The 21,072-nt window shown below is 44.5% G+C and overlaps 1 pseudogene; it reads left to right on the top strand.

The window, feature by feature from the left end:
- The first annotated feature begins 3,482 nt into the window (after positions 1–3,482).
- Positions 3,483–3,652, top strand: LOC117356089 (annotated as a pseudogene).
- The last annotated feature ends 17,420 nt before the right edge of the window (positions 3,653–21,072 follow it).

Genomic DNA, 21,072 nt, shown 5'->3' with positions numbered 1-21,072 from the left:
AACTTGGTCAGACCAATGGTCCATCATGCCCAGTAGCCCATTCTCATGGTAACCAAACCAGGTCACTAGTACCTGGTCAAAATCCAAAGAGTAGCAACATTCCATGCTACCGATTCAGGGCAAGCAGACACTTCCCCCATGTCTTAATAACAGATTTTGGACTTTTCCTCTAGGAATTTGTCCAAACCTTTCTTAAAATCAGCAACGCTATCTGCTTTTACCATAACTTCTGGCCACTTCATTTTTAAGCTTAGATCTTTCCTTCCAAACAGAGACCTTGCTAGATATCAAATACAGAAAGAACAAGGTAACTTCACAAGGACTTAGCTGTGCAGGAAATTTGAATCTCTTCATACAGCCATCATATAGTGTAAAAATGTGCAAAGGTGTGGTTTTTTCTTTCGATCACTACATAGCCTAATGCCACACAAGCAGCGCTGTTACAAACATATTCTGAAGGTTAATGCTAAGGTTAACAAAGTTTCCTTCCTTGGAACACAAGGAGATACTGACAAACCACTGGAAGAGATCCCAAAACGACTATCCAGGCACAACACCCAAAGACCCACTCAGTGTGTGAACCAGTTGAGTGGAATGGACTAACTGGGGAGTGGAAATGGGCCCGGAGTTTGCTCAATAGAATTTCCCAGACCACCTCTTCCTCACAACACATTGACACGCTGCCAGCACCACCACCATTAGGAACACTTCACCGGGTAGGCCAGCAATGCTTATAAACTTTATAAAACACATTATTATATTTTCTTATAAAGCACATATTTTAACTGAACTCTGACATCCTCAGCCTTGCCATTCACAAAAATAGAAGGAAGAAAAGTTCCCGTTTCCTGCTGTCTCATGTCCCCGGCCTATACAATATTTTTCTTCTGAAGACCCTTCAAAAATCTGACCAAATCCTCATTTCAATTGCATTATAAAGTACTGAAGATGCCATCTCTCCCCAATCCCAGGTCCTAAAGTTTAAGACAGTAGCGCAAACTAGTGCTGCCAGATTCAGGGGGAAAAAAAAAAAAATTTCGATTCGATTCAGCCTATTGAATTGGTTTTTTGATTCAATTTTCCTGCCCAATTGGGTGTATTTATTCAAACATCCTAGTGGGTTTATTTTATAGATTTTTCACAACCCTATGGCTTCTCAAAACCACACTGGCGCTTTGGCAGGAGGAGGTTGAGCACTTGGGAAGGGAGTTGGAGGAGGAGGAATTTGACCGAGTGTTGCAATCTTTGAATGGAGGTAAAGTCCCTGGTTTGGATGGCTTGCCAGTGGAGTTTTATAGGGAGTTTTGGCCTCTTTTGCGAGGGGTGTTGTTGGCTGTGTGTAGGGAAAGCTTGGCTGGAGGGCAATTGCCGCCCTCTTTCAAGAAGGGTTTAATTGTGTTGATTAAAAAGAAGGGTGATTTGCGGAGAATGGAAAACTGGCACCCAATTACCCTTCTGAACACGGATTATAAGATGTTGGCTAAGTGTTTGTTTTTTCACCTACAGGGGGTGGTGGGTAGACTTGTAGGGCCAGCTCAGACTTGTGGTATTCCAGGCCGTCAGATAGTGGACAACCAGACCTTGGTTAGGGATGTTTTCCTGTATTTTGAGGAACGCTCGCAGCCGGTCTGTGTTGTCTCTCTTGATTAGGAGGAGACATATGATAGGGTTAATAGGGACTTCCTTTGGGCAGTTATGGTGAAGATGTGGTTGGGCTATTCCTTTATCGGGTGGATGAAGACCTTACTGTTAGGAGTTCATAGTAAGATTTTGGTGAATGGGTTTGTCTCAGCGCAGTTTGGGGTTGAGTCGGGGGTGAAGCAGGGTTGTCCTCTTTCCCCCTTGTTGTATGTATTGGCTATAGAACATAACATAACATAGAGCCGTTTGCAGCTGCTATTCGGAAGAAGCGGCGGATACGGGGAGTGCCTCTTCCTGGGGGTGGGGGTTTGGAGGCCCGTATTATGTTATATATGGATGATATTACTATTTTTTGCTGTGATAACGATTCTTTGAAGTGGATGGGGAGGCATTGTAGTAGATTTGCTAAGGCTTCCTCGTCCAAGATACATATGGGGAAGAGTGAGTGTTTTTAATGGAACTGGAGGAGTGGGTTGGTGGATTGGGGCTTGAGGGTGGTTCCAGAAGGGATTCGGGGCTTGGGGTTGGTTTTTTTGAAATCTATGGTTAGCCTGAATTGGCAGCAGGCTGTGGAGCGCCTACAAGGCAAGATTTGATTTTGGCATTCCAGGAAGTTGACTTTGTCAGGGTGCGTCTTGGTGGTCAAGAATGAGCTGTTGCCTTCTGTGCAGCATATAGCCCCAGTTTTTCCTATTGGAAAGATATATCTTCGAGTGTTGAAGCGTTTGATGTTTTGTTTTGTCTGAGGGGCGAAGATGGAGCGCCTTAAACGGGAGGGGATGTGTAGCCCTCCGGAGTGGAGGGGGAAGGGGTGTGCATGATTTGGAATTTAAATTATTGGGTATGTTTGTATCTGTATGTGTGAGAGCGGCGGTGGAGGGTAAGCATGAGGACAGGTTGTGGACCTTCTTTGCGAGGTTGTACCTCCAGAGGTTTGTGTGTCTTCAGTGGGGACTTCAGTGGCAGCATACTGTTCCTCATGCATATTCTTGCCCTTATGTGTATCAGGTGGCAAAAGATTGTATTCGTCAATTTGCTTTGGGGGATCTGCCTTTGGCTGGCTTATCGGCGAAGGGGATAGAAATGGCTCTTTTGACAAGTAAATTGAAATTGTCCCCGATTGGGAAATTGAATGAGGTCGCTTGCAGAAAGGTGTGGAAGAAGGTCAATGCAAAATATCTTTTGAATGAGCAAAAAGACCTTCCCTTTAATGCTGTTCATGCGTGTCTACAAACAAGGACATTTTTATTCAAGCGGAGATTAGTTCCCACGATGGAGTGTGTATGGGAAGGATATGGGGATGAGGAGTCCCCTGCTCATCTCTTTTGGCACTGTGGTGTTGCACAATATGTGTGGCAAAGACAGCTTCATGGAGAAGAGTATTCAATCCAGATGTCGTGTTGTCAGCAGAAGGGGTGCTATGAGGCCAGTTTGCTTCTCGGAGTTCAGAGCAACGTCTCTGCATTGGTGTTAACTGTTTGAAGGATGCTTTGTGGAGGGCGCAGTGCCTGAAGCTGTGGAAGTCGGTTCCAATGCATACCTCCATGATTTGTCAGCTCGGGAGACGTCTTCTGCTTGCATATGTGGTGCGTGAAGGACAAAGCTCGTGTATGGCAGCGGCATATGCTGATTGGCGTTGGCCTTTACTGCAGGCGTGGACTACGTAATTGACTGGGAATGATTGTGGTTCCAAGGGGCTTCTCCTGTCCCCTTTGCTGATTGGTTTGCTGAGTATTAGGGTGGGGTTAGGCTTAGCTGTTTGACAGAGGGGTCATTGTGCATTGATTTTGTATTGGCTTGTGCTGTGTTTTTTTGTATTGCTGTATATTGTTTTGACAATAAACTTTTCTAGAAAGTATCTGTTCTTATCAGTTTAATATCTGATATGTCCCTTATCTAGGGATGATATATTAAATTGATTTTTGGAACAGGGAGATGGAATATGAGCTTGCTTCATCCACTCCACGCATCAACCTGGTATTGCAGTATCTCCAGGAATGGTGCACCTCCCTTTCAGGAAAATGTCATAGTTTTAAAAAAATAGATAAAAGCATGGGGACCTTTTCTCATTTCCTTTGTAGTTCTCTGTACCCTTTGGGCCCTCACACACCCTCCACTGCATTTATCCTTCTTTATCTTGCCTCCAAGGCCATTCTTCCTGTCCCTATATTCCACCCCTACCCAGCTTCTTTTCCTCTTTTACCCTTTCTCTTGTACCCCACCCCAAAGCAGTACCCCTTCCTTCTCTCTGGGAATCCGCCCTGCGCCCAGCTTTCGCCATTCTGCATGGAGTCCTGCTGACCTGCTCATGATTTTATTTCCATGCCCTCTTTAGCTTTCCTTCTGTTCAGGGTTGTAAAAGCAGGAAATTTCTTAGTCATACTTTAGCGTTTCAAGCGGCTTCTCATGATAAAGAATTTCGAACACTGCTGGTTCACAGCTTACTCCTACAAACATTTGTGGAATACAGCTGAAGACCTATCTTTTTTTTCCCAAGCACTTGACTAATTAATTTATTCTATTCCCTGTAATCATGTTTACTTTTATAAACTTTTGTAAACCACGTTGAACTTACGGTTACACAGTTAACAAGCACAATGTTATGTTATGTTCCAGCTTCTGTCTTCAAGGAATGTCCGACTAAGTAATAATTACCAGTGAGGAGAGAGTGACTGCAACTTTGAAAAATGCTCAGAGAAGTGAAACCCTGAAGAGGGGGTGAAAACCTCCTCTTGAGAAAAGAGTTTACCATCCAATCGTTGCATTGATATATAGAGCATCACTCTCTGATCTCTGGTAGAGATTTAGATTATTCTTATAAGCTCAAAGTAATGGTAATCCAAATATTCTTACGCAAAAAAATCTCATCAATGGAAAAATAATGCAATGCACTTAGCTGTATAAGCTCAATGTAATGGTATTCCAAATATTCTTACGCAAAAAAATCTCTATCAATCGAAAAATAATGCAATGCACTTAGCTGAAAAATGCTCAAAAAAATAGATAAAATAGATAAAAAGACCAATCAGATCAAGACAAACAAGAAACCAGCCCTAACATCTAACATTTTTAATCTCTCTCACAGAGACCTTACCCCTGTTGAAACATCACTATTAGATAAGGGTCTCTCGTTTGTACCTTCAAGTACATATCAACCTTTTGACACCCACATCGCTTTATTTAAATTCATCAGAAAATGTAAACTTAGGAATTTTTTTCACAAGGACATAGCTGACATTCAAGACAACACTTTGTTGTCTTCAAATACCCTGTCAGATTCAGAAACTCCTGTACATCCGACACTGCAGGTTAAATCCACTTGGTGCCCCCCTGGCACCGTAGATCCTCATATACAGGCCTTTGAGAACCTTATATTAAAAGATGTAGGTATTCTAGAACATCAGAAATCCCTATTTAGGTTCAACCTCTCCCGATCACAGCAGACAGCTTTAAATTCTTTAGCTGTAGACAACAGTATCATTATTCGTCCAGCTGATAAGGGAGGAGGTGTAGTCATCTTAGATTCAGATCAGTACGTGGCAGAAGCCCACCGTCAATTAACAGATACCACATATTATGAGGTCTTACATGCGGATCCTGTAGAAGATATTCAGGATGTTATTTCACATTGCCTGGTTCAGGCTCTGGAGAAGGGAGTACTAATTACAGAGAGGGAATACAGGTTTTTATCCTGTAAACATCCTAGAACTCCAGTTATCTACTTCGTTCCCAAGATCCATAAGTCTCTAATTAATCCTCCAGGTAGACCGATAGTCTCAGGGATTGGGTCCGTATTAGAACCCCTGTCATCTATGTTGGATTCTTATCTTAAGGACAGGGTGCCCCTAGCACCCTCATATGTTTTAGACTCAGCCAGCATAATAAAGTTTTTGGCCACGCTTAACAACATTCCAGATGGGGCCATACTTTTTACCTTGGACATCACTGCCTTATATACCAACATTCCTCAACGCGAGGCAATAAACATTATCAATGCGGAGTTGCATCTTTTGGCTATTTCAGATATTAAGATTGAATTTTTGACTACTTTGGCCTCTATTGCACTGGGTATGAACTATTTTCAGTTTGGTGAAGTTTTTTACAAGCAAGTCAAGGGTACAGCTATGGGAGCTAAAATGGCCCCGTCCATAGCCTGTCTCTATGTGTCTAAGTTTGAAGAGACTTTTTTATATACTTCAGTACATTGGGGACATCTGTTGTTTTGGAAGCGATACATTGATGATATTCTTGGAGTATGGTTGGGCACCGCCAGTGAATTAGACCAATTCTTAGTATGGCTCAACAGTTGTGACGGCAATTTACAATTCACCATGACTACAAATCATCATCAAGTTTCTTTTTTGGACATTAATGTACTGCTGATCAATGGGAGCTTTCAGACTACCATATACCGCAAACCCACAGACCGAAACAATCTTTTGCAATACAAAAGTTTTCACCCCAAACATCTGAGGGACAACATTCCTGCAGGGCAATTTCTAAGGCTCCGGAGACTTTGCACTTCAGTACAAGACTATATTTTACAATCAGAAGCCATGATAGCGAGGTTCAAAGAAAAAGGATATCCTTCTGGAGTCATCCATAAAGCCTATAAGAGGGGGCTCTATGCCAATCGATCCTTGTTGTTAGAGGCTCAACCCAAATCTGAGGACCATCCCCTAGTGTGTATTCTACCATATTCACATCTAGCGTTTCACATCAAGCGCATTATCAAGCAACAGTGGCATATTATGCAGTACCACCCTGAGTTCCAAGATTTTCCTCGCTTCGCATTTACCAAGAACCACAACTTGAAACAAAGATTGGTTCATTCACAGTTTTTATGCGCACCCGCAGTAGTCTCCTCCGGTGTGTGTGGCCACACGCCGTGTGGTCATTGCAAAATGTGCACGCACAGTGTTCCCTTACAGGAAATGAGTTTAACTACAAAAAAGAAACCCACTTCTTTGGCTTCAGACTGTAATACCAAGGAAGTGGTGTATATCATACAGTGCCCGTGTGGTATGCAGTATGTGGGTTGTACTGTCCGGAGTGTCAAGATCCGGATAGGAGAGCATATCAGCAGAATCAAATCCGGCACCCGAGAAGCTCCGCTAGTCCAACACTGGCTTCAACACCAACACAGTACAGCTGATTTGAAATTTTCCATACTGGACTTAGTAATTCTCACCCGGGGGGGTGATGTACCCAAATTGCTCTGGCGCAAAGAACAACAGTGGATTTTTGAACTAAACACGCTGCACCCTTATGGATTGAATAATGAGATTGAATGGGTTGCTTTCTTGTAAATTCTGCTTTGTCTCTTTCAAGTTTCATTGTTATTTTTGGCATTTTTGTATTTTTTATAGTTTTATTATAATTTTTATATATTTCTATTTTTTATATATTTTGTATTTTTATTTTTATTTTTATTTTTTATATTTATTTTTATTTTATTTTTATTCTTTATTTTTAGGAGTTTTTTAGCATTTTTTAGTAAATTCTTTTCAGTTTTCATTCATTTTTTCATTTTTTTCATTAGTTTCAACACACTTTATGTACAGTGACAGCTGTTAGCTTGTGACAGTAACCTTTTGACGTTTGTGACGTCACCACGTTCCGACGGAGGTCAGCCTTCCCCTCCCCCTCCTTTTGGTATAAATCGGGGGAGGTGGGCAGTATTCTCCGTCGATTGGAGATTTTTGAACTTTAAGACCGGTATGTAAGCTTTTTGTACTTCCTTCCCTATTGTTTCGCCAATAAGACGCTATGTGTTCCCTCATCACAGTAAGTTTGAGCATACTGCTGCGATGTGTGGTTTCTGATAAATTTATTGTTTTTCAGACTTTCTCTTGGAAAAGCATTGTGACTTTATTAAGACTGCATAGAGAGCTTCAAACGTGTATTTTGGGTCTCCTGAAGCAGACATTCGAAACGGGGCCGCGTTGGGACCCCCGAGAGCCTTAAGATTCTTGAGCATTTTTCAGCTAAGTGCATTGCATTATTTTTCCATTGATAGAGATTTTTTTGCGTAAGAATATTTGGAATACCATTACATTGAGCTTATACAGCTAAGTGCATTGCATTATTTTTCCATTGATAGAGATTTTTTTGCGTAAGAATATTTGGAATACCATTACATTGAGCTTATAAGAATAATCTAAATCTCTACCAGAGATCAGAGAGTGATGCTCTATATGTCAATGCAACGATTGGATGGTAAACTCTTTTCTCAAGAGGAGGTTTTCACCCCCTCTTCAGGGTTTCACTTCTCTGAGCATTTTTCAAAGTTGCAGTCACTCTCTCCTCACTGGTAATTATTACTTAGTCAGTCTCTTATTTATCATTATAGTTATTTTTCTGACTAATATTTATACATAAAATCCCTGTATTTCCATAATTCAAGGAATGTCCAGCATTCATTCATTCATTTATTTCCTTCCTTCCTTCCCCCTACCCCAGGTTATCTCCAGCATGTCTGTCCTTCATTCAGCACACATGCAATTTACAGCATGTCACTCCTTCTTCTCCTGCCCCCTTGATCTTCAGAATGTTCAGAAGGCACCGGAAACAGGATGTTCAGCTGTAAGTGGGGTCCGACTCGCCACCAAAGCATCCCCAGAGCCTTTCCTCATGCCAACGGCACAATACCCACATGGATCCCTCGCCCTGCTGCTGCTCCCATAGCAATGGCAAGCCCCGACACAGCTCTCTCCCGGCAGAAAGGTTCCCTCCAATCCAAAGCATGATCGTTCTCTGCATCCCCCCACACATCTCTTCACGCTTCTCCTTCCAGATGGTCACACCCACCTTCCGACCACGGCCGTCTCTCCCTTCCTTCACCCTCGCCCTTCGCTCTCAGAAGGCACGACGGTGCGCTGCGCATTCGGAGGCACAGAGTTTCAAGTGCGCATGCGCGCTAAGGGTTTTATTACTCATACAGCTGTTTTGTTTCTTATTTTATTTCTGGAAGTTTTGCCTTTCATCCTGCATAATAAGTAGCTTGATCAAACTTAGAAAAATTGTACACTTAAATAATGTATTTTTTTGTGTGCCTGGCCTCTCTCATCTTTCCATTTGTCAATAAAGAAAGCACTAATGGATTTGTACAAATGTTATCTTAAGGGACCTGTAGCTTTATCAATTTCTTCCACTGGTAGGTTGACTGTTGAAAGAGCAACCCCCTCGCTCCCAGGTTAAAAAAACAAAAATTAGTGAGGTTTTTTTTTATTGGGACTAAATGGGAAGTTGTGTGTTGGGTGGATCAATGAAGTTCAAATTTTATTTTCCAAGAAATTACCTATGAACAATAGAAAAAGTCTGATGTATGACCACAACCTGACATGTCAAGCTTTAGCAAGTGTTTTTTTGCCGACAGTTGTGTCAGCCTGTAAATGTGTTTTGGAAATCCTGAACCGGGTCTCCTGAAGCAGATTCCGAAACGGGGTCACGTTGAGACCCCCCCCAACTACGTCTAAGATAAGTGACGTTACTTCAACTTGCTTGTCAGTTATGATTTATGGCATGAACCATTTTATATCAGGTTAAGGAAGAAAAGAAATTAGAGTAGCAAGTATTCAACAGAATAAAACAATGAAGTAAAAATAAATTAAAAAAAAGAATATACAAAAGAAGAAAATAAATATATTGCAGAAGCTGATTGAGAAAATATATGATAGGCTGTGACTGGACAGTAAGCTCTGCGAGGGGGGCAAACATTCCCCATTAGAGCTTTTTTTTTTCCGAGCATATTGTTACCTGCCGGGGTCCCAGAAAGCTTGTGGAGGACCACCGACAGGTGGCAGCACGACCCTGGCGTGGCTCCAAATGAGGAAGAGCCAAATCAAATCAAAATGTCCAAGGTTTAATTTGTTACCAAAAAGACAAGAAATAGAAACCCAAAATAATACAAGGAAGTACTAGCACTATCTTCCTTTTCTCCCCAAAAAAATATTTGTATTGAACAAAAACAGTTCAACGGATGAACAGAAGTTTTTGTAACAGGTAAGTTCATATAAGTCAAAAGTAAGGTTCTACTAGCCTCATCCAGCACTTGTCACAAACACTCCTCAGCGCAGAGCTATCGTGTGACAAACACTGGGATCCTGGTGTGTCCCCTATAACAAGGGTATCTTCAGGTCTTCTAGTTAGCCCTAGGTGCCTGCCTAGGCTTGGGAGGCAAGGGTCAATATAGGCTTCAAGTTATCACTCCTCAGACAGCGTTCTTAAATAAATAATCAAATATTGGCAAAATAAATTCAGCTGAACCAAAAGGGAAAATCAAAATATACAAGCAAAAATCCCATACAGGTTATCTTGCCAGAGTTCTTGCACTCTGATTCAGCAATATACTTTATAATGGTATTCAAACATAACTCAAATTTTCTCCCAGCAATATTTGTTAGAGGCATAAAACAGATAATTTCAGCAGTCAGGCAAAGTTTAGAACAAAACCTTGCCACAGCTTTGCAAACAGCCCAGCATTTCTTCAGCCACCTCATGGAAGGCAAAAACAGCTGAGGGAGATAAGCTAATTAGCTTCCCCAGGAATGGGAGCCACTGCAAGATTTTCACAGTTCACAAATAGACTTAAACATTCAACCTTTACTTTTAGAAAAACATCAGTTGCCAGCATTCAGGTAAGTCAATTTCTGAAATCAAACTATTAGTTAGCTTCAAAAGCCAATGGCAAAATTCTTCAGGCTTTCTTGCACAGAAAGAAAGCACAAGCAGTGGGAAAAAAAACACTAATTGCTTCACAGTTACTCACTCTCTCATTCAATGTCCATGGATTCTGCCTGGTTCTCTATCACAGGACCAGCAGTTTGTACCGCCATGCTTTCCACACCATTAGGAAACTGGAAGCCTCACCTCCTACATAGGCCAATCTGGAACTTCTGGCCCTCCTGCCTGACTCCACGGCTCCTGCCCTGCCTTGGGCTGTGGGAGTTACTCACCCTGGTCACTCACTCCTCCCCCTGCTGCTTGCATCAGTCTGCTCTTAAGCAGCTCAGAGCCAATCCCCTTCAGCCTGTAGCGGGGATGGGCTTTGGTTCTAAAGCAGCTTTTCTCTGCCTGGGTTTACTCAGTGCAGCTACATTCTTTGTAGCTTCTCTAACTGCCCTATAGCCTAATGGCTGCTGTTGACAGTCTGCCTGCCTCTGTCCCATATCACTATTACTCTGAATATAAGGGCAAGAGAGGTCAGCCTCAAGTTGACCGCCAGAATCAACCTGGTCAGCTCTTCTGCACAGGCTCTTACCAGAGTCAAGACTAGAGCTGATGCTGGGTTTGTCACACACTGAACCCTCAATTCAATAAGAAAAAAAAACAAAAAACTAGTCCCAAAAAGGAAAATTCCCCAGAAATATCCTTGAGACCTGGACTTTCAATCATACCTTCCTGTTTCTTCGTCAGGCTTTCATATATTGTATTTCTAAACAAACTTCAAAAATGAAAAGAAAGGCAATGCATTACTGCAGGCTCTTGTTATTCCCAGCAATGGCTACTCTCTAGTCCTTCTCACTGTTGGGTAACAGAATTGCCGGTTCCCCTTTGTAAATGGCTTTAATAAGCTCCCGCAGAATCCCAACCCTTAGCTCTTCGGGGATCCTACCCCAATTCTGGAAGTCCCTTGGAGTTTAGCAGCTAACAAGGAAAATACTACACAAGCTCAAAGGCAAACTTCCTTCAGCCTTTCCTGGCTTGTGCACAGCTGGGGTGTAGCAACTCAATTAATGCTGCTGCAGCACTGCTCTCAACCCGGTTCCACAGAAGAACCAAAACTTCTTCCTCAACCGAGAAAAATAGTCTTTCAGCAAACAGTCCAACAAACATCCTGATAGAAACGCGTACCTTCCATCCTTAGTGAGAGACTGCCAAGCTCACATCCATGGCTTCCACGTTCTTAGTTTCAGGCAGCTCACATTCAGCCGTGTCCATGTTTTCTGGAGCACCCAGCTGCTCTGCTGGCTCTTGAGCTACTGAATCCTTCCACTCCATAGGTTCCTGAGCGAGGTCTGGCCTTTGCCTGGCCCGGAGAACCTTCTCTGCCAGCTCCTCATGCGCAGCCTTTCTTACTGTTTAAGAGTGTTTGTGCCACTCCCTGTTCTAGGTGTCTGTGTTCCTAACAGAGTTAGGTTGCTGGGCAGAATGCAACTGGGAGCTGAGTTTTTTACTAGAACGTGGAGCTAATCTGTATTTCAGCTCCTGCTCAGGCTCAGATGGCTCAGGATAGGCAGTTCTGCTTTCAGGATGTCCTGTCTGTTCATTCTCACTCAGTGTCTGGTCTCGGTCAAAGGATTTACTATTGGGTTGCACTCTGACATGAACGTCCCTGGGAGTGTAAATGTCACACACCCCCTCCCTTAAAGTCTGCCTCGTCTGAGGTTTCTGTTTCCTCTGGGGTGTCTCATACATCCTAGACAAAACATTTACGTTAGTATTCAGTTTTCCTACGACCTCTAATTTTCCCTCCCTACAGGGTTTGGACCTGGGACTGGATCCATGAAGTCGTCGGGCCACTACAGTACTGGAGTTTCATAACCTGACTGATCTCCCAACAGCTTCTCTCCACCCAACTCCTCCAAAACATCCATTCTCTGTGCCAGGGCTGACATTGCCTGTCTGACTTCTCCTAACTCCTTTTCTCATATATCATTGACCTTTTGGTGCAGATTATCCATATCCTCGCCTGCTTCCTCCAGAGAATCTGCCATTCTTCCTAACTGGCCAAGGTGGCGTTCCCACCGCTCATTGCCTGCCTGATTTTGTTTGACTAACAACTGAGCTTCTGTCTCTTTTTGCATTAGTTGGTCATTAAGCTCTTCAGTTCTTTTAAGTCTCATCAACATATCTTGGCCTCGGGCTTGTTCCTCATGCAGCTGTTCTCTCACTTGTTGAACTTGAACATACACTTGCGCCAGGTCTTTCTGTAGGGTTTCTAACTCTTGACTATATGGAATCACGCCTGGTGGACTGACCTGGCTATTAGCTGTCTCGGGTTTAGGTATCTGCAAGCTGCCCTCCTTTTGACCTGCCTTTATTTTCTCCAGCTCCTCCAGTAAAGATTTTATTTCCTCCAAGAGAGTTTTGTCCTGCTCGGGCTGATTTCCCTCCCCCAGTCGCTGGGATTTCCCTAGCTATTCTTCATCAGAGGACCCGAATCCTTTCCGTCCTCGCTGGGTATCTGGGAGTCCTTCGCACTTCTCCAATTTCGGGTGCCAAATGCGCTCACATATCATCTGAGCCACCCGCTCCCCGGGCAGACCTTATAATCCACATTGCTCTGGTTAACCAGCAACACGGCTAGGTTGCCCCTATAGTCTGGGTCGACTACCCCTGCAGCCACATCTACAGAGTATCGTAGAGCCAGGCCTGACCTCGTTGCTATCCTAAGATAAGAATCCGGAGGAGAGGACACCTGTATATCAGTAGTAATCAAAGCATGGCCCTGAGCTGGGACAATCTGCTCTTGGGCAGCGTACAAATCGTACCCTGCGGCACAATCATAAGCCCGTGTAGGGGTGTGAGCTTTATCGGATAGGGGAGCCCACCTTATAACCGGTCTCCAACTCTTCCGTGTCACCCTGGTACTCCCGTTATTACCCCATGGGTAAACTTGGGTGCGGTTCCGTTCCACCCGGGCCCCCAACACCCATTTCTCCTTATGGTGAGCTTCATGTACTATCGTACTAGCTTGGGCAACCTCCTGGATTAAACCTGTCAAGTCCTTCCCTAGAACCACTGGGTAGGGCGAGAAGTCAACAACCGCTACCTTCATGTACCATCTTCTCCCCTTCATTTCTATGGGAACTTGATGAAGGGGATATTCCCTGGAGTCACCAATGTATACATGCAACGGAGATGCTCTCAGACCCTTCCTGAGTGTAGTCTGCCTTCCCAATCTGCTTCCACAGCCTACGTGAAATAACAGATTGCTCGGCCCCAGTATCAACCAAGGCTTTGACCCTTTTCCCTGCTACTGAGACAGGTACTTGATAAGGTCCGATCCAGTTTAACTTAGAGGACCGGACCACTATGAGATCTCTCTTTTCCCGGCAATATCGCTGTGTGTGTCCCTGCTTCCCACATTTGAAACATCGGAGACCCTCATCCTGACCTGGTCTCCTAGGAGTACTGGACATCAGTTTCTTTTGAGAAGAGCTCCGAGTGTCCAGTGACTTGGACCATGGAGCCTGTTCCCTCCATGTCGTCACTTTACTCGGCCTATCAGATTTTCTCTCCTCAAACGAGCTCTGAGCGTCCATAAATGCCTCAGCCGCCTCTAACACCTCCGGCAAGGTCTGACAGCCTTTCCTTCGGATCCATCCCCTTAAATCCCTGGGGACTGCCTCAAGCACCTGTTCCTTTACAACCTCTGCAAAGAGGGCTCTAGTTTCCGCAAGGTGAGGTTGTAACCATCTTTCCGCTAATTTCGACAGCCTCTACACTAGCGCTTTGGGTCTTTCTTTAGGTAGTAACTGTGTGGCTCTAAATTTCTGACAGTAGTGTTCGAATGTATATCCTAGATAATCCAGAATATGGGTTTTTACTGTGGCATAATCATTAGCTTGCTCAGGGTTGAGTGTCTGAAAGGCAGATAGGGTTTCTCCTGCTAGGCAAAGCAACAGACGCACGGCCCACTATTCAGGTGGCCATCCGGATGCTGTCGCTATACGCTCAAATGTGTTCAAAAACTCATCAGGGACTTCCGGTGACGTCACTGATCAAGATGGAGGGTTAGAGACTTTGCTCTGACTCTCCACTGCAGATAGCATACCTTTCCCATTGCGGGCTGCCGATTTTCGAGCACGTGTGTGTAGCCGGGAGTGGGCGACGTCCAGTACAACTGCGAGATGCCGTCGCGAAAGAAAATCGATACCGGCAGACCGTCGGAGCGTGGAGGAGAGCAGGGAGGCCTCCGCCATGTGAGAGGGCCTCCAGCGTGTCCGCGCGCGAGTCGGGAGACAGCGCGTCTGAGGAGGAATCGGAGCGCGGTGCTTCCTCGCGGTTGCGGCGTGCAGGCTCGGCAGCGGCTATTACAAAAGCCGATTTACAATTATGGGCTGCAGAGATTAAAGATGAGGTGGCGGCTGTAAAAGGGAAAATTAAAGAGGCGGTTAAGGAGATTCAGCAGGACTTTGCAGATCTGCTGGGCAGAGTGGAAGATACAGAAAAGAGAATGGGGGAGCAAGAGGAAGCTGTGCAAGGAATCACTACCCAGATGAAGGCAGTCCAAAAAGATCTTCTGGATTGTTGTGCCCAAGTGGAAGACCTGGAGAATAGGTCCCGACGGAACAATGTCCGGATCCGGGGAGTTCCGGATACAGCTGAGTATGGGGACGCTGCGGCTGTGGTGCAGGAGCTTAGCCGGTTTCTGCTGGCTGATGATGGGGCATCTGATTCTACTCCCGGGGGCCTGAGAGTGGATAGGGCGCACCGCACGCTGGGTCCGAAGAATGGGGATTACCCGAGAGATATTATCGCTTGCATCCACCACTTCCCAGATAAAGATCGCCTGGTGAAGAAAGCTAGAGACTTGGGGGTTATCTCTTGGAAGAATTTGAAAGTGGAGATATTTCAAGATCTCTCAGCCATCACTTTGCAGAAAAGGAGGGAGTTTCGACCGTTGCTGGAGGTGCTGAAGCAGAACAACTTGCGCTATCGCTGGCTTTTTCCATTCGGCCTGCTGGTGACTTTTAATGGGGTGCACAAGCGTGTAACGACAGTGGCGGAGCTGCAGGCGTTACTTTTGAAGGAGGGCCTGGTGAAGATGGGAGATTCTGCCTTGAGCAAGTTATCGGCGCAGAAGTTGGAGCGTTATCAGTGGAAAGCGGTGCCCCAGAGGCGGAGAGGACGGCAGAGCTCTCGACCTGAGGGGGAGGCGACCGAGCTAAGACCAGCAACATCCCCTGACACCTGAGTGGCTGGCTGAGGGTGGTAGTGTCCATCCGCTGCAGGGTTCTGGACCTTGGTGCTGATCCAGTGTTGACTTTGGGAGTGTGTTTGAGATTGTATGGTTGAGGCTACGCAGATTATCCCTAGTTTGTGATTGACACTGCTATGCGTAGGCTCCGTTTCTGAGGCCATAGTCCTTCAAATTTGCTGGGCTAATAACATTGATGTGTATTGCTGGTTATTAGCAGTATTTAGGTTTGCTTTCTACTTCTCGTATCCCCGTCAGCCCCCTTTCTAGGTACTCTTTACCTGAGGTACTGACGAGTCTGCGCATTTGGTTAATAGGCCTCCTTGGCCTCCAGTCGTTCTGGCTACTCTCACACGTCCTGCTTCCCATGGGAACCGACACCACACTGGCTCTGGTCTGATCAGGGCTGTTATACTCCCGGCTGCTGAACTTCCCGAAACTTACTTCCGGTCTGGTCCTTCCGGTGGCCCCTCAGAAGCAAAGTCCCGTGCGACTCCCTCAGCGTCGTCCCGGATCACAAGAGAACTCCACAAAAATATAAAGCAGCAAAACAAAAAAAAAAAAAACCAATACTTTTTTTTTTTAAACAGGTTATGACTAGGAATCACCAGTAGGGTGTGCTATATCCCTCTTCCGACACCAATTTTGTCACCTGCCGGTGTTCCAGAAAGCTTGTGGAGGACCACCGACAGGTGGCAGCACGACCCTGGCGTGGCTCCCAATGAGGAAGACTTTACTGATGTCCCAATACTTTGGGCTTCGCTACAATAAACACCAGCGAAAGCCAAATCAAATCAAAATGTCCAAGGTTTAATTTGTTACCAAAAAGACAAAAAATAGAAACCCAAAATAATACAAGGAAGTACTAGCACTATCTTCCTTTTCTCCCCCCAAAAATATTTTGATTGAACAAAAACAGTTCAACGGATGAACAGAAGTTTTTGTAACAGGTAAGTTCATATAAGTCAAAAGTAAGGTTCTACTAGCTTCATCCAGCACTGAACCCTCAATTCAATAAGAAAAAAAAGCAACCTAGTCCTAAAAAGGAAAAGTCCTCAGAAATATCCTTGAGACCTGGACTTTCAATCATACCTTCCTGTTTCTTCGCCAGGCTTTCATATATTGTATTTCTAAACAAACTTCAAAAATGAAAAGAAAGGCAATGCATTACTTCTTGTTATTCCCAGCAATGGCTACTAACCAGTCCTTCTCACTGTTGGGTAACAGAATTGCCGGTTCCCCTTTGTAAATGGCTTTAATAAGCTCCCGCAGAATCCCAAGCCTTAGCTCTTCGGGGATCCTACCCCAATTCTGGAAGTCCCTTGGAGTTTAGCAGCTAACAAGGAAAATACTACACAAGCTCAAAGGCAAACTTCCTTCAGCCTTTCCTGGCTTGTGCACAGCTGGAGTGTAGCAACTCAATTAATGCTGCTGCAGCACTGCTCTCAACCCGGTTCCACAGAAGAACCAAAACTTTTTCTTCAACCGAGAAAAATAGTCTTTCAGCAAACAGTCCAACAAACATATCCTGATAGAAACGCGTACCTTTCATCCTTAGTGAGAGACTGCCAAGCTCACATCCATGGCTTCCACGTTCTCAGCTTCAGTCAGCTCACATTCATCCATGTCCATGTTTTCTGGAGCACCCAGCTGCTCTGCTGGATCTTAAGCTATGGAATCCTCCCACTCCATAGGTTCCTGAGCGAGGTCTGGCCTTTGCCTGGCCTGGAGAACCTTCTCTGCCAGCTCCTCATGCGCCGCCTTTCTTACTGCCTGTGAGAGCTGTTTAAGAGTGTTTGTGCCACTCCCTGTTCTAGGTACAGTATCTGTGTTCCTAACTTTTGTGCTCTCTGGCTTCCCCCCAGGTTGCTGGGCAGAATGCAACTGGGATCCTGATTAAGTCTCTGGTAGGTTGACTGTTGAAAGAGCAACCCCATCGCTCCCAGGTTAAAAAAAACAAAATTTATGAGGGTTTTTTTGTTGTTGTTGGGACTAAGTGGGAAGTTGTGTGTTGGGTGGATCAATGAAGTTCAAATTTTATTTTCCAAGAAATTATCTATGAACAATAGAAAAAGTCTGATGTATGACCACAACCTGACATGTCAAGCTTTAGCAAGTGTTTTTTTGCCGACAGTTGTGTCAGCCTGTAAATGCGTTTTGGAAATCCTGAACCGGGTCTCCTGAAGCAGATTCCGAAACGGGGCCACGTTGAGACCCCCCTCCCCCAACTACGTCTAAGATAAGTGACGTTATTTCAACTTGCTCGTCAGCTATGATTTATGGCATGAATCATTTTATCAAAAACAAAATATAATTACAAATAATAATAGCAGCAGGGATTCATTCATACCACCATGATAAAAAGAACTGTTGACAAAATCATAAAAAAAACGGAGAAAAAATAAACCTCAATTGTGAACTGCCGGGACTACACAAGTGCCCTAAGCCCCCACATCATCACAGGTTTATAAAAAAACTCCATACAAATATATATCACTCTCATACATTGAGATATAATCTCCCAAATAATTTTTCAAAAGAGATATATTTTCAGTATTTTCAAGATGTTCAGTAATTTCAATGAAAACGTTCAGAAATGTCCTATAAGATAGTAATTAAATCCCAAACTCACCACACTATAGCAATCGGCTCAGCTGTAAGTAAATACGAATACAATTGAATACGAATGAACCATTTTATATCAGGTTAAGGAAGAAAAGAGTAGCAAGTATTCATCAGAATAAAACAATGAAGTAAAAATTAATTTTAAAAAAAAAAAAATATATATATATATATATTGCAGAAGCTGATTGAGAAAATATATGATAGTCTGTGACTGGACAGTAAGCTTTGCGAGGGGGGCAAACATTCCCCATTAGAGCTTTATATCTCCGAGCATATGGGAGCAAAATCAATCAGCGACTGGTTCCTATTGTATCCTTAAAAGATAGGAGAGAAGTTGCGTGATATTAGTATCATTTGGTATACATACATATAGTATACAGTTTCATATCTCCTTTTGGTTCAACAATTCAGTACCCTGCTTGTATATTGTTGACTAGGTCTGCACTTATTATCAGGGTAGAGACCATGGCATCCATGGGGTTGGAAGCCCTATCAGACCTACCTTCCACTTACTCACTACAAAATAAGGGGAGAACATGCTCACAGACTGGGACCACCTAGAGACATTACAAACACGTATAATTAGAGCAGAACTACATGCCGCCACATTGGCAGAAGAATATTGTCACCTGAAGAGGATACCTAGAGTCCTCCGTAAGAAGACTGAACCACGATTATTCTTGAACAACTCAACTTTTTTGGACAAATGAAACGCCGTACTCCACAAATGCTCATTCGTTCTTATGCTTCTTTTCATTGAAACCACTAAATCTGAATTACAAGCTTACCATACAGAATATCAACAGGAAAGTACTACCTTGGAGAGCGGTTCCACAGCAGATGAGTACAGCGCATAGTTAAAAGACTTCAGTTCAAAAATAGAAGCACATTGCGACGTTACGCACTTCCGGGTGTCTCGAGGCTTGGCTCGATACTGCCCTAGAGGAAAGGAGGGGCAGGGGGGAGATATGGTTCAGATGTTCAAATACTGTACTTGAATCTTTTCCAGAGAAAGGAAAATGGTAAAACCAAAGGACATAATTTGAGGTTGAGGGGTGGTAGACTCTAGAGTAATGTTAGGAAATTCTTCTTTACGGAGAAGGTTGTTGATGCCTGGAATGAGATCCCGAGGAAGGTGGTGGAGAGGAAAATGGTGACAGAGTTCAGAAAAGCACGGGATGAACACAGATCAGTGGCATACCTAGGGTATGTGACACCCGGGGCCCATTGTTTTTATGACGCCCCCCACCAATGCAAAAAAAAAATATATATATATAAATATATATATGTTTAGTAATGTTCCCTCGGGTGCAAGCCATGAGGGCGGTGTTCCCGGCCTTGGAGACATGGTCCGGGAACTTCCCTTCTCACGGCCCGGTGCCAAGGCTCTGGTTAGTCCCCGTGGCCCTGTATGTTCCCAGCCTTCTCTCCTGTCCAATGGCCCTTTACCTTCTGTGAAGCTGAAAAAACTGCCGGCCTCGGCAGTGATTCAGCTATGTCGCCCGTGACTCCCCTTCCCGCTTTCCGTGTCTGCCTCTGCCGCAATCCAGCCGTGCGGAAACAGAAAGTTGCGTCATTGGCAGATGTGGCAAGCAGGAAGGGGAGCCGCGGGCGACGTAGCTGAATCACTGCCGAGGCCGGCAGTTTTTTCAGCTTCACGGAAGGAAAAGGGCCATCGGACCGGACAGGCGAGAAGGCAGGGAACACGCTGGGCCACGGGGACTACCCAGAGCGTTGGGACCGGGCCGTGAGAAGGGAATTTCCTGGACCATGACTCCAAGGCCGGGAACACCAACACCATGGCTTGCACCTGGGGGCGGACCGCCCCCTCCCCACTGACACAGATGATCTCTAATCAGAAAATAATGGTATATATTGAAGAACTAAGGCCAGTACCGGGCAGACCTGGCAACCCTGGACCTGAGCCACGTTGGTAAAATACATGTGAAATGCTCAGCGACAGGCAGTGTGGTTTTGTGTTCTTGAAACCAGTTGGGTGTGAGTGAACCCTCCTAGTGCTTCTGTAGTTGTTTTCCAGCTTAGTAAGTGTTCGTTCGGAGTTTTCATGCTCGTTGCTGTGTTAACTTTTCTCATCTGGTTTTCAAACATGTTTTGTACCACTTGGAGTCCTCAGGAACAGCACCAAGCTGAGTAGTAGATAAGACAAGAAGGGTGTTTTTCTATTGTTGAACCAATTATTATATACATTTATAATTTATTTTTTTTTTGTATTGGGCTTTGCATTCATTTTACCAGAGTTCTGCATCCAAGAGATCAGGCTGCGGTGCTGGGTGTTGCTCCCCAGATTAACGCACTAAAATTCGATGTGTGCCCTCGTGCAGAATACTGTATTACATTCTAAGATGATGTATTTACAAAATGTGACCTGCAGGTGATGCCACCACAGTACAGGCATGAGCACGAACGGGATTTGAAATGCAGTTACAAGCTGGTCGGAATTCTCTTCAAATTCAGCTCCCTGAAAGGAAAACAGTCTCCCAATTGCAAGCAAAGCACGATCCCGACCCCTTGTTGCAGTGCAGTGGAAGAGAAGAGAGCAACTCAGCCAAAGCGGAAATGTCAGAGAAGTGGGCAGGCCAATGCAAATATCAACGAGTCACCTGACACTCGGAGAAACAACAGGAATAAGAAAAATCGATCTGGAAAGAGATTAAAGCCAGCTCACTTAGAGGACTTGTTTGGAAAAAAAACAAACCCAAAAAACTACTAGGCTTATAGACCAGAAAGCTTGTGGCATTTTGTGGAAGAAAGCGATAGGATTATAGCCCTTGTTTCGAGTCGTTAGTGCCTTGAGTACTCTCCCTGAGTTAGAAAGAGAAGAGGAACAGAGGGCTGCTGGGTACTGAGTAAGCTGCAGT

This window comes from Geotrypetes seraphini, chromosome 2 (assembly GCF_902459505.1).
Source record: "Geotrypetes seraphini chromosome 2, aGeoSer1.1, whole genome shotgun sequence".
In the NCBI taxonomy this organism is placed as follows: domain Eukaryota; kingdom Metazoa; phylum Chordata; class Amphibia; order Gymnophiona; family Dermophiidae; genus Geotrypetes; species Geotrypetes seraphini.
The sequence above is the reverse complement of the archived record's forward strand: the minus strand, read 5'-3'. Positions and strand labels throughout refer to the sequence as shown.